Source organism: Sinocyclocheilus anshuiensis, unplaced genomic scaffold (assembly GCF_001515605.1).
Source record: "Sinocyclocheilus anshuiensis isolate Anshui unplaced genomic scaffold, SAMN03320099.WGS_v1.1 scaffold114, whole genome shotgun sequence".
Lineage (NCBI taxonomy): Eukaryota > Metazoa > Chordata > Actinopteri > Cypriniformes > Cyprinidae > Sinocyclocheilus > Sinocyclocheilus anshuiensis.
This window is the reverse complement of record NW_015544132.1, coordinates 159,094-173,383: the sequence shown is the minus strand read 5'-3', so window position 1 is coordinate 173,383 and position 14,290 is coordinate 159,094. Positions and strand designations below refer to the sequence as shown.

Genomic DNA, 14,290 nt, shown 5'->3' with positions numbered 1-14,290 from the left:
GCTGTGGTGAATCCGCGGTGCCATCGAGCATGGCGGAGCAGTCTGCCGCCATGGAGGCTCGAGGCGCTGGGCTGGAGTGAATTGCCGGGGGGGCGGACTAACTCGCTGCCGGCCGCCTGGGCTGTGGAGGGACGGCTGCCGTCCGGGGGTATGTGACGAGAGGGGCGGGGCTGAGAGCCGTGGGAACGAAGCGAGGCCGGTGGAGAAAATGCTAATGCACTACACCTGCGCCACTCACCGGTCTCGAGTCCCACGGAGGAGCTCCGGAAGGATAAAAGGAGGAGTGACGACAGTGTTGGACGAGAGAGGACCAGGCCTGGATTTTATTTTGTGTTTTGGTTCTGTTTGTGCACGACAGTCCTCCGCGAGGGGCTGTCGCGCTATTTTGGGTTTATTTTATTATTAAAATTTTATTTAAACGTTCGCCGGTTCCCGCCTCCTTCCCGACCTACGAACGTTGTTACACACACATGTAGACATTATCAATTACTGTTTTCCTATTGGTTCTTTCTTAGATGGCCATCCAATAAGAATTAACACTGCACGTGTACAATATCTGAATAAAACTGTGGCAACTTTAGTATTAAAAAAGGCTAATTTCTCCTTCAAATAGATCCTGGCTGCTACAGTAATCAAAACTCCTTTCAGTAATGAAACTTAGAAACCTCGAAAAACAGATTTCACCATCAAGACGACACGATGAGTAAATAATGGGCACTAATCTCCCCCAGCTGCCCTCTTCCCTCCCACACTCCCATTCTCTTTTTCATCAAGTCCCCACTCATTCTCGCGCTCTGTCTGCTTTTACGAGGTGTAACCATTTTCAGTTTTACAGTAATGGTGGGGCTCATTATCCCTCCATTTCATAATCCCTGCATGTGTGACTCTCTTGTTCTCTCGCCAAGGTGCCTTTTAAAGGCATGCTACCCTTACCAAGGGCTCTGGAAATAAGATGTTTTGGTCATTAACTTTTATCCCTTGACTGGGTGAGCCATGTACAAGAGAATGCCAAAAATCCCTAAGATGGAGAAATGGTGACAAGTGAAACGAACAAACGATTGAAGAAGTGAACAGTGATATTATTTGAGACGCTTTTGAGTCAAATTATCTGATGCCAAAGTGTTTATAAGTGTGTGTGTGTGCGTTTGTGCGACAGTCAGAGGAATTGTTCAACGGCCTTGTCTTATTTTCTAATTAAGTGTTACCTTTGAGACAAACCAGAGCCATGTCATGTGCAAGAAAACATCTTATAAAGCAATATTCACTGCATTATGCTGGTAAATCAGACAGAAAAATGAACAGATAAAAATAAATGGAACTGTGGAATGTGACTATTTTAGGTAATGTAGTCATTGTTCTTATGGGTTAGCAGGGATTACTTTCACAATTGATGGTTGAGTAACGGTGGCCATTAAAAACGCTAAACTGAAAGCCACAGCAGGGTACTTACCAGTTGCATATTATGCCTTGTGCATTGTGGGTAACTTGGCCATCCTTTGGGATTGGGCAAGAAATCATTGCATCAAGGCATTATGTGTGGATGTAAACCCTGTAATTTAGAGCCTCAATTGTATGTGTGAGTGTGTAGTTGTGTGTCTGCTACAATGTACAGGCTTAGTTGCATATACAACAATATTGAAAAAAGTTAAACATTTCTTAGTGTTTGATAGACATATCTTTAAAAAACAACATCTTGGGAAAAAAAAAATAATTATGTTCATAAATACATACACACATATATATACAATTATATATAATGTTTGCATATGAATACTGTTTGCATTTCTAATCTGCTATATTTTTTTATAAGCAAAATGTACATGTAGTGATATACAGTTACATAGTGTGAGCTCCAGTGCACGCTCTATCTCCAGATAACCATACTGACAGTATTACGGACCACTGCCGGGATAATTAATGAACGCATTTGTGCTGGAATTGATTAATCGATGGTCGATAAGCTTAATTGATTAAATTATTAACATTCCCAGTCATTTCAAATGCAAGTGCTGTAAACCATTAGTGGAGGTCAATTACAATTTTGATTATTTCACAATCTGTTTTATAGATTGGGAAGAATACGTCAACCAAATACATTGCAAAGGCAGGGCAGTTATTACACATGGAGTCACATAAGGGATATTAGATTGTGATCTGTCACACAATGAATGAAACCGCTTTGGCATGCTACACTTCAGTGGTTACAGAAATGTAAAAAAAAAAAAATCCTTTCCAAAATCTATTCAATCAATCTTGACTCATTATTTGACGAGGCTGGCAAATGTTACAACATATTTACATCTAACTGGATGAAAAAATGCAGAACAGCCTTCTTAGTTCCAGTATACAAACTGGACCCTGCTTGCTGAATAAAACATGCAAGCTCATGTGATGAGATCATGTGACAAACTTAGTCAGGTCATGCGATAAGTTAGCACGCTACAATTTAAAATTCTTATTGTCAAATACTGCCTGTTGTTTTACTCACAAAACAAGATATACAGTGTATACAGTGTATATAGTAAACTTGTGTATTATTATGTACATAGCTTTAGAGAATGTTTAATTTTTTTATTGATTTGACAATTAAGACACTATTAATCCAACAATCAACAATATCAGGGAGAGCTCATTTCTCTTGCTTTAAGGCATGTTCATGCATACTTGTTAACACTATTAATCTTTCTCTCTAAGTAAGATAAGTAAGATTATTGCCTAGCTACTGAGATAAATTAATATAGTCTCAATTCAATTCAAATTGAACCCTTGGTATTTCTAACTGACTCGAGCCTAATGATCTGAGTGGTCTGTTGGGTTTATATTCAGTAAGCATATCTGCAATGTATTTAGGTCTTAGGCCATTGAGTGATTTATAAACGAGTAATAGTACTTTAAAATCAATCCTGAATATAACTGGAAGCCAGTGTAAGGACCTGAGGACTGGTGTGACATGCACAGATTTTCTGGTTCTAGTCAGAATCCTGGCAGCAGCATTCTGGATGAGCTGCAGCTATCTAATAGTCTTCTTGGGAAGGCCGGTGAGAAGACCACTACAATAGTCCACCCTGCTGGTCATAAAGGCATGCACAAAAAAAAAACATCTAATTCTTGCAATGTTTTTGAGATGAAAGTATGCTGATTTAGTTACTATTATTTGACTTAGTGGGAGCATATACAGGCTAAACAAGAGTGGTGACTCTGCATGTCATGGACGTCCACTTAGACTTATGCTCTCCTATACTCATATAATAACCTCTCCTTTCTAAGTATGACCTGAACCATTTGAGTACCATCCCAGAAAGTTTGAAGAACTTGGGAGTTTGAAAATGTCCCAGAAAGAAGTGAGGCGTTCACCCTTATAAACAGTTAAACACACTTTTGAAATGAAAAAGCTTTCAATATTTACTGACTTTTTTTTTTTTTTGGTCTAAATCTTTATGACTGCTTTCTTGTGTGGATGACAAAAGTAGATGTTACAGGCAGAATCTCAAAGTTGTTTCTGTCCATACAATGAAAGTGGATAGGGACAGAGTGCAATATCACTTTATGGAAAAAAATCAGTTTGAACATTCTGATTCTGATTCATGAATATCAATAAATATTATAATGAAAACTAATATTAAAAGAGACAACATTTAATTAAATCCATTAAGTGCCATCTATCTGCTTGAATTTATAATCCCTGACTCGTGAACATAGTTGTCACATTGTGCTGATTAATGAATATCATTCCTCCTCTGACCAGTGCTATTGTTCCAGCAAGTGAGTCTCCAGTTGAGTCAGTGGGAAGCTGGAGTGATGGTACTGATGGGTTTCTAATGTCCTTTTGCATAATACCTAGCCAGCTCTGTGATTTGTGTAAACACCATATAATCTTTCACAAAGAGAGAAGACTTAAAGGGATGGTTCATCCAAAACAAACTGACATTTAATTTATTATTTAACGAAAATCCTGAGCATGTGTGCACTTGTGTTCTTTTTCTGGCCAAGCCAGAGTGAACCGCTACTCTCAATGTATTCTCACAAACGGCAAGGCCAAAATTTCGCTAAATGATACATTCCGGCTTGTTTTTCATTGTGTCTTCAGAACACTTGAAATATACAGCACGAGTCAAGTGGGAGTTTGTTGATGATACTGTTGCATTATTTTTTTAAAGAAAGTTGGTCTCCGTTCACTGCTGTTATATGTTTGAACACAAGCAAGACATTATTTTTTAAATATCTCCTTTTGTGATCCAGAAAAAAAGGCATTATGCATTAGAATAACACCAGGGTGAGTAAATACTCCAATGACTGAATTTTCATATTTAGGTGAACTATCTCTGTAAGTCTGACCTCCAAAAAAAAAAAAAAGGGTTTTAATGACTTATCCTCAACTACGAATTCATCACAATGCAAGCGAGTGATTTATTATTCTACACAGGTCAAGAAATCTTTCCACGTGGGTTAATTTTATTCCAAAAGGCTTACAAAGTCCATAATGTGGTTAAAGATATAACAGGAAGTCAAGAAACAAAAAAGTTGTGTCCAAATGAGTCAAACCTCTCGGTTGAAAGAAATTTTGTACATTAACATTCAATTATTTTAAACATCAAAATAATTAAAGAACACCAATTTGTGCCAACAATTCAATAATTCAACAAGAACAATATGAATGGCTCCAACAAGGGCTGTGGTTGGATTAGTAGTTCATGCAAATCATGCTAATGAGACTAGTCAGAATTGGAGGCTGTGCAGCCTGTTCTCATTTCACAATGTATACATAAATACGACATGCTTTATAAGAACATTTTGGACCGTTAGGCATGGATTTTTTCTAGTGTAGTCATGGGGGCTGATCTCTAAACAGGTTAATTGGATGTTTAAATCTGTAGCCTTGGGGTGACTGTATGGAAAGGTTTGTGAAACACAATATACTTCAACTCAACATCAATGACAAGACGGAAAGTCTGGCAGATAAAAGCACCGTCAATACAGTGTGTATCAGACACTTCCTGTGAAGTAATGAGTTCATGTTTTATCAGGTCCAGCATTTTTAGAGATCAGTCAGAGAGATTAAGAAAGAAAGAGCATGTCAGAAGGGGGAATCAGACCTGGTGAAGGCAAAGTAAAAACCTTAGAAATAATCAAAGAAAGGCAAGGCAGCACATAGTGCTCAATACAGTTTGTTTTTGAGTCTCTTTTGCTCATCAAGGCTGCATGTATTTGATAAAAAAATCTATTACAATTTAAAATAATGTTTTCTATTTGAGCACATTTTAAAATGTAATTTATTCATGTGATGCAAACAAAGCTGAATTTTCAGCAGCCAGTGTCACATGATCCTTTACGAATCATTCTAATATGCTGAATTGTTGCTCAATAAACATGTCTTATTATTATCAATCTTGAAAACCGTTTGATATTTGATTATTTTCTGTGGAAACCGATTTTAAATAGTTTTTCATAGAAATACTTTGTAACAAAGCAAATGTTTTACTGTTACTTGATCAACGTAATGCATCCTTGCTGAATAAAAGTATTAAGTTATTTAAAAACAAATCTTACTGACACCAAACCTTTGAAAGGTAACCATCTAATAAACAAATCCTGTCTTAAAGTCATGTCAGAATTATCATTTTTATGAGCTAAGTGCACATCAGTGCCATCACTATTATCTTTATTGTCAGCGAAGATGCTCAGAAATTGATTTTGGTCAGTATTAAGTTTTAATTGTCAGAAGCTTTGGCAGAAAATACCAGTCGTTTAGCTTAAGTTATGAGCTAAATGGCTTGGGTGAAAGAACTACTATTATTGACTACTTACGATACTATACTACCATTATCTAACGCACATGCTCTAAACTGTCCTTCAGTTCACTGAACTGAATTACATGGAAATAGGAGCAGCACTGACTACCTTAAGGAGGTACAGGATCAATAATTGCAAATACAGACATACCACTACATACACACATTCGTTCACAAACATACACTAATTAGCTTGCAATGTATATCTGCTAGCAAAGTAATGAAACTTTTTTTTAATCTCAGACCCACAGCATAAAGCAAAAATCACATTCCATTTTCCTCAGAACCAAAATGTACAGCACAAAACATTTGCATTCAGCTCTACATCTGTTCCTGAAGGCAAAAATGACTGGTTAAGCTGTTGATTTTGCACGGATTTGAGATCATTACTGAAACTGTGCCATTAGAGAGCTGGCATTTCATTCGACTGGTACACCAAACCTCACTAAATATGGTAATAATTTAGCTAGCAGTTGGAAGCGGTTTATTGATTTAGGTGTTGATGTAGATGTGTTTCTGCCATCCATTTGTGTACTTATGAATAATCCTATTTGTTTAATTAGTGTAACTGGGCAGCAGGGGAGGGAGTCAGGGCCAAAATCGAGAGAGGCTAAAGCCTGTGTTTTATTGGATTTAATTTACTTTATTTTATTTTTTGCCAGTTGTATATTTAAAGCAGACAGGGCGCGAGAGTGCAAAGAAATTTCACTGCCAAAAGCTCCACAACCACACACACAACAAGCCCTATTTTATACTGATTTGGCCTCTCATAAATGTGCTGACAATAAATTAAAAAATATATTTATACCCAGTAGGTTTTCAAGCTTGCAAATGAATTCAAAGTAATAATTTGTGTATTAAATAGAACTACACTTGCAGAAACCTTTGAATTGAGTCCGATTACTGCTGAAAATAGACGAAAACATAATATGAATCTCAATATAGTGCTGCTTTTTACATTACAGCAGACAAAAATGGTCATTAACCAAAGTTATGAATATTCATGGTGCACATCTGTAGTAGACTGTGCAGGTTCTGCCAACAGAGGTCACACACAAAACTAAAATAATTTCTCACCGAGCTCAGCCAAACTGACTTTCACCATGACTAGCTCAAAGGTCAACAGCAGATATCATTCATCTTTTACAAGCAGGCTGGACCGTCGGGCTCCTGTGTGTGTATGTGTGCACTGCACAAACACATTTCCAATTCCATCTGAGCATAATCAACAAAACAAGACAGTACCAGTTCAGAATATTTCTTAGCCATATCATCTGACATGATTCAGTCATCGCTTATGCATGTAAGTATAATTAGATGACAGGTTAGTCAAAGCCCATACTGTATTTAGCACTGCGTATAGCCATTAAGTTCAGGTAAGTGGGTAACAATAGCAACAGTGTGGCTTATTGACAAATTACCAATGACAACAACACATTATTTAACATTTTATTGTAGCTTTACATATCACAAGTATATTAAGAAACGTTTGTAAAAAAAAAAAAAAAAACTGTCTGGAAAAGTCACCACAGTGTGGCTTATTGACAAATTACCAATGACAACAACACATTATTTAACATTTTATTGTAGCTTTACATATCACAAGTATATTAAGAAACGTTTGTTAAAAAAAAAAAAAAAACTGTCTGGAAAAGTCACCAATCCTCAAAGGGCCAAGCAGTGAAAACACAGTCCTTTAGAGAAATATACTTGAGTGTTTCTCTAATTAATCTGGAAAAAAAGTCATAAAACAATATTGAAGTGAATTATTTGTCACTACATTTCTGACAAAATGTCAGTTGCGGTCAATGTGGCGACTACAGTGCTCAAACAGAGGAAATATTGAAAAAATGATGTGTGCATGTGATCTACTTTGGCTGAGAAACTTTTGGCACCCTGAACAAACTTCGCACATTTCCTCTCATACAATGTGTGTGATTGAATGATGGCACTGTTTTAACGTTCAAAGAACAACAAACAAGAGGAAATGTTTTACTACACCTCTGTATCACCATACTGACATGAAAAACACTGCTGCCCATCCGTTCAGTGTGTGTATGTGTGTGTAAAAGTCAACTGTCCTGAAGAGCTCTTCTATAGAACCATTCAAAATTCTTGTTTCACATCACAATCATCACGAATAACAATGTTTTAAATGAAGAGCAATCATATCTAAACTTTAAAGATGCCTTTGAACACATTTAAAACATGCCTTAAACTAAAAAGTGAGCTGCTGACCTTAAAGAAATTCAAATCCGTAAATAAATTAACAGTGCCGTGCATTGACCTTGACTAGATGAGCCAAATAACGTCATTTGTCTCAAAGCAGCCAAGGGAAAAAGTGTGTGAGAGAGTGTGTGTGTGCGCCCAGAGACGCAAGTCACACATAACTCACTCATCTTGTTCATATAACAATTTTGGGTGTTACCTCAGAAACACAAGCCTTGAATTTTCCATCCATCACTTTCCTAAGACACAGTCTAATCCATATCCTTAATATATGTCATTTCACCTCTCACTTTAATGAAGGAATGATCAAAAAAGTTGTAGATGGTAATTTAAGTGCTTAATGAACTAATTTACCGCATTGTTAGGCACAATAAGAGCAGGTTGTTCCACAATTGCTGCTGTTAATGCAGTTGAGGAAAGATTTCAGAGGTCACTGGGAAATTAGGCCCTGACAGGCAGAATGATTAGACATGCTAGAGATTACCTGTCTCTCTCTCTCTCTCCCTTTATCCGTGTGGTGTCAGTGTTCTGGCACACTGTAATGTTATGCTGCTGATGAACCAACACATGTTGACCTCATCTGTCCTGTCTAGTATTACCTATAATTGGAGGAGGAGAAAGAAAGCGAGGAGAGCATTAGTTTTCATACTGGATTCAAGATGACAAAATGACGTCACAGAAATATAGGCCCTTTTCAACATTTATTTAACCCTCTATGGTACGCATTGTTATTTTGGAATTTATTTTATTTAAATATAAACAAAAAAATAATAATTAAAGGGGAAAATGTTGGGAAATACTGACATCACAATTATTGTTGTATACTGTACATACAGTATACACACATATACTGCAAAGTATCAAATATACTTTAACCTTTTTTTTAATAGAACATAGCTGTGCAGAGTTTTCTTTCTTCAAAGCATTAAACATATATCATAATTATATTATTTTTGCATAATTATTTAGAAAATAACTAATGAGGAAATCTGCCATGCAACGGCAAAAGACTGTAGCTTCGATTTTGGTCGAAAATGAGTTATTCATATTTTGGGGACATTCAAGACATCCTTTATCATGTGCATAAGTATCTTGAGTCAATTGTGTTGTTTTTCCGAGAAAATAATGGGTTGTCTTAACCATAATTTCGAAAAGCCCCAGAGAAATTAAGGCAGAACACCGTATAACACCAGTTACTGCTCTTTGATTTTGTTTGGAACTCTCAAAATGAGTTGTGGCGTTCTGCCTGTGTTTAGCAGCGTGTCAATATGAAGTTCCGGTGCCGGTGTTCTGACAATTTGTGCTACCAGCATCTTATTCATGTGGTTTGAGGCTTTTTTTAATGTCCATACCTACCCCTACCCTAAACATACCCGTCCACACCTACCCTTACGTTAAAACTTACCCTTAAAACAATGTAAATATATTTTTGGTAGCACAATCTCATAGGTAGCATGTTTCATCGGTACACCGGCTTGGAGTTATACGGTGTTCTGCCTTTTTTTTTCTGTCAATTAAAGTCTTCCGCATTTTAATTATGGTGTAACTTGTATACTTTCACACATCTGATCTGTCACTGAAGCACTTTATTAGACAAATGAATTAGATAGATTGCGATCTCCCAAACAGCTCTATATAACAAAGCACTGTAAAGACTAGATACCTTGGCAGCAATACGTAATCGTGAATAAGCTTTAAAGATTTTTTTTTTTATTATTTTTTCATTTTTGTAATGCAGATTATTCACCACTGTCACTTCTAGTTGGACGCGTGTGGACTCGAATGCCGTAGCATGTAGCATGATCAATCATAAAATCAGTACTAACAGTTCGCAATTAAATCCATATCCTACCTTTTCTTGTAACCCGATAAAATCAATCCATGGCAATGAACGTCATCGGAGATGTTTAATCCACAAGCATTCTGAGCATTTGTCGTTCTTTTAGGTTAGGCTATTTCATTCAAGTCAATATAAAAGCAATTATGCTATTTCTAGCATTCTTTTACATTACTGAGCATAGCAAATAAATTGGTTGCAAAACGGTATCCACTCACATGTTTAACTTTTAGTCTGCTTGTTACGGTCAAAAAAACAACACATTACTATATGTCTATACTATACATTACTATACAGTCACATTACTATATGCAATAGCCTATATGAGATAGCCCATGATCACTAGATTTATACAAGTGTTACTATAACGATTCTGTAAATGGTGATCAGCAACCAAATATTGATAATGTGGAAGTTACTGCCTTTTGCCTTGGTATGATTTCTCACTTTTTGCAGACAATGCAATGTACAGCAACTTCAAAATAGGGGTAAAAATCAAGTCTGAGCTCACAATTTTTTAATGTAGATCATTTTCATTACTAAAACATCTAATTGGAAAATTTTCAGTGTCCTACCTATAATTAATTTGGCTGGACAAATAATAATAAAAAAAAAAACTTTAAAGTCATTTTTCTCAGTTTCACACTCTTTTGCCTTTGTAGGGCAGAAATGACTAATGACTAGTTATGCTTTTTCACTTTTTGAATTTTAGTCAGTGTGTATGTTTGGGCATAAAAAAAATCTACAAAGTTACAAATCTCAAAGTCCACTCCAAAGGGAGATATTTCGTTTAAAAAAAAAATCCCTTTTCAAGAACTACAACGAATGGCTCGTTTGGACTATAGTGTTGTTTTACGGGTTTTTTGTGATGTCACAAAGCGGCCCATTAGAATATCATTAAAATAATTCCGGCCTTATGGAAATTCGAATGGTTGGGGGGTGGGGAGGGGCGAGGTCGTGGTTAGAACGCTTGGTTGAGTTCATCAGACAAGACGACGACGACGAAGAAGAGCTGCTGTATCGTCAAGATTTCACAAGTTATTACACATGCACCTGAATAATTATGTATGTACATATGTATGTTACAATTAGGAAAACGTTTTTATAAATAGCTGACAGTACAATACTGGACAATGACGTGATCTGCAGAATTTACACTTTAATTATGAGACTTATGGTATAAATAAATTCAACTGTATAACAGTTTTACTGCAATTCATGTTATAATGTTAGAATTAAAGAACAATAAACATGAAACATATATATTCATACATATCATACATAGTAAATGCAGTTATTTTTAAGTGGTTGTTGACATCCTATCTAAAACGTGTTTTAGCCAAAAAAAACAAAAACAACAACAATAACGTTACCACTCTAATATGTCTTGCAATATCCGTGCGTGCAAAGGTTCTGCATGATCCTCTTTTTCAATATTCACAGGGTCTGAATCCGGCTCAAATTGTTATGGCGATATTGACGCCATACTTAACTATACCAGAGCAGACGGAACTTTCTGCTTTGGCAAGGGGCGGGGCAGTAGTATATGTGAAAAATGACACCAAGCATGAGAGCATGTTCTAGTACACCCCCAAAACAAAATTAAGACTTTGTAAAAGAGCATAATAGGACCCCTTTAAGGAAAATTCTGCAGAAATGGTAAGAGATTTGATTCAGGGGAATATGTCATATGTAACACAAATGAAAAATAAGAATATGTGGGATGAAAATGATGTCTTTGGTTTTGACATACATCTTTCAAAAATTGTCCAGTACAAAAAAAATACAAAAAATACCTCCCTCCCTGCTAACTTTCCACATTGATCCAGTCTGATTACTCTAAGTGCTTTGATGCTGGTCTAAATGATATACAGCCATGCTGTTGACCAGCAAAACTGAACTGATCAACCACAGTACATTAGCAAACAGCACTAAATATTTTGTGATATAGTGCGTGTTTTGTGGAGAGAAAGAAATATTGCCTGTCAATTGCATGACGCAAGTGTGATGAGTGTTCTGAATGCTCATGTGCTTCATTTGCTCTTGATGGCCAATAACATCAGCAACAAACATTTAGCCGTTTCAAACCAAGTCCTCTGTAACATCAGCCATTACTGGACAAGGACAACACAACAACCGTACACACACATACATGAACACTAGAAGACTAATACTGTATAATCCAGACATCCACTCTCATGTGCACACTGTTTTCTCATTAAAGCCATGTATTTTACTACTCTCATAAAGCGTCTTAGATGTGACCTTGGGAAGGACTGTTCAGAAATGATGTAATATTAGTTCCAATAAAAGGTGTGGAGAATACATTCATAAAGACTCCCAACACATATTAATAGTAAAATGTGCCATTAAAACAACGGGCAGATTTTTACAAAGTGCGCTTTGTCCTCTGAGGGCTAAGGCAATCTATTAAAGAACAAATGTTCACATGTTAAATGTTCACATGCCCTTGACAAATGAAAAGACAGAGTGTGGATTTTAACACAGATGCAAGAGTCCTTCCATACCAGAGTAAATGTACAAAAGTATTCTTGAGCATTTAGTGTGATGATATGCCAACACAAAAGAAGATATACTGCAGAATGTCCTTTTGCTCTTTTCCATACTACAAAAACAGATGGTGACTGGTGCACTCAAGCTCCAAATGTGACAATAAAGCACTGTAAAAAGCACCATAAAATAATCCAGACTGGTATAAAGTAACTAAATAGTAATTAAATTGGAATTGGAATTGGATTTGAGAGAACGACAGAGATGGTGCAGAAATATATGAGTATTGCAGCAGCAGGGCTGATGTTCAAATGAAGTGAAGTGAAATGAGAAGAATGCAGCTTTGAGTGATGCACAGGAAGTGGATTTCATTCTGTTCTCTGCTTCCACAGACTGATAGCTGAGAGGCAGGTATCCATCTTCACCTGTCTTCATTTAAACTCACACCTGATTGCCTGTAGCTACATCCTATATGAATTACCCATCTGTGCATGTCTACGTTCAGAATTTGTGAATTGGCTTCCTTTCTTTTTCATATGTTGGAATTTAAATCGAATGAACCAATTCAACTTCAAAGAAATTCAAAACAATTAAAGGTGGGGTAAGCGATTTCTGGTAGCCAATGTTGACATTTGAAATCACTAAAGCAAGCACACCCCTACCCCAAAAGGGTCTCGCCCCTATTTTGATAGCTCCGCCCCACACATACGTACGCAACCCAGGCAACGATTAGTTCTGTGAAACAAAGCAAAACCAATGTTACACCGTGTCTACACCGGACGTGAGTGGCACGGCGCGACAAAATACTATAGAACTCATTATAATCAGTAATACTGTCTACACCATAGATATATATACATATGTATGGTCTACACTGGATGCGGCGCGACACGACACGACAAATCCCCGACAGAAAACTGCTGCTGCATTCTATTCATGACGTATTGACACAATTTCAAATGATTTTCAACGGTCGCTTTGTCGCGTCCAGTGAACTAGACAGACTTTAGCTGTTGCGGCGCAGACACGGTGTTACTCACCTATCAAGAAGAAACAAAGCAACCTCGGCGTCCGATCGATCGCAGGCCTTCCGCTCCTTGAGTTCTCTCCAGCGCTGGAAAGCTGATCAGATATTTACATGGGTCCTACTTCTTGCCTTATCATAGTGATGTTACTAGATATATATACATATCTATGGTCTACACTGGATGCGGCGCGGCACGACACGACAAATCCCCGACAGAAAACTGCTGCTGCATTCTATTCATGACGTATTGACACAATTTCAAATGATTTTCAACGGTCGCTTTGTCGCGTCCAGTGAACTAGACAGACTTTAGCTGTTGCGGCGCAGACACGGTGTTACTCACCTATCAAGAAGAAACAAAGCAACCTCGGCGTCCAATCGCAGGCCTTCCGCTCCTTGAGTTCTCTCCAGCGCTGGAAAGCTGATCCGATATTTACACGGGTCCTACTTCTTGCCTTATGCCTTCTTTTGTTCCGCAGACGTTTTCCTCTTTTGTTTTTTATCCGCTATCTCTATCTTTCTGACGCTCGGCTCGGCTAATGTCCGTCCTGTGCACTGAACGCTATCTCCTCCACATCATGAGTAGACACGCCCCTTACTGCTAATTGGCTACAAGCTTGTTTTGCTAGTCGGGCCGAATCAGTTTTCTAAAGCGTTTTTGAAAAATCGCTTACCCCACCTTTAATTACTAGTCAACTAGCTGGTTTTTAAAGGAATAGTTTACCTGAAAATGAAAATCTGCTAAAAATGTACTCACCCTGAGGCCATCCAAGATGTAGAGGAGTTTGTCTCTTCATCAGATTTGGAGAAATTGAGCATTCCGTCACTTGCTCACCAATGGATCCTCTGCAGTGAATGGGTGCCGTCAGAATGAGAGTCCAAACAGCTGATAAAAAC

The 14,290-nt window shown here is 37.3% G+C and overlaps 1 long non-coding RNA gene across 2 annotated transcripts in view; it reads right to left on the bottom strand.

Moving 5' to 3' along the window:
• LOC107694899 (uncharacterized) overlaps positions 1 to 14,290 on the bottom strand; it is a 137,607-nt gene that overhangs the window by 7,482 nt on the left and 115,835 nt on the right. For both annotated transcript variants that reach the window (XR_001634937.1, XR_001634936.1), the window contains one exon: positions 8,503 to 8,617. This is a non-coding gene — a long non-coding RNA (uncharacterized LOC107694899). The remainder of the gene's footprint in view (positions 1 to 8,502; positions 8,618 to 14,290) is intronic.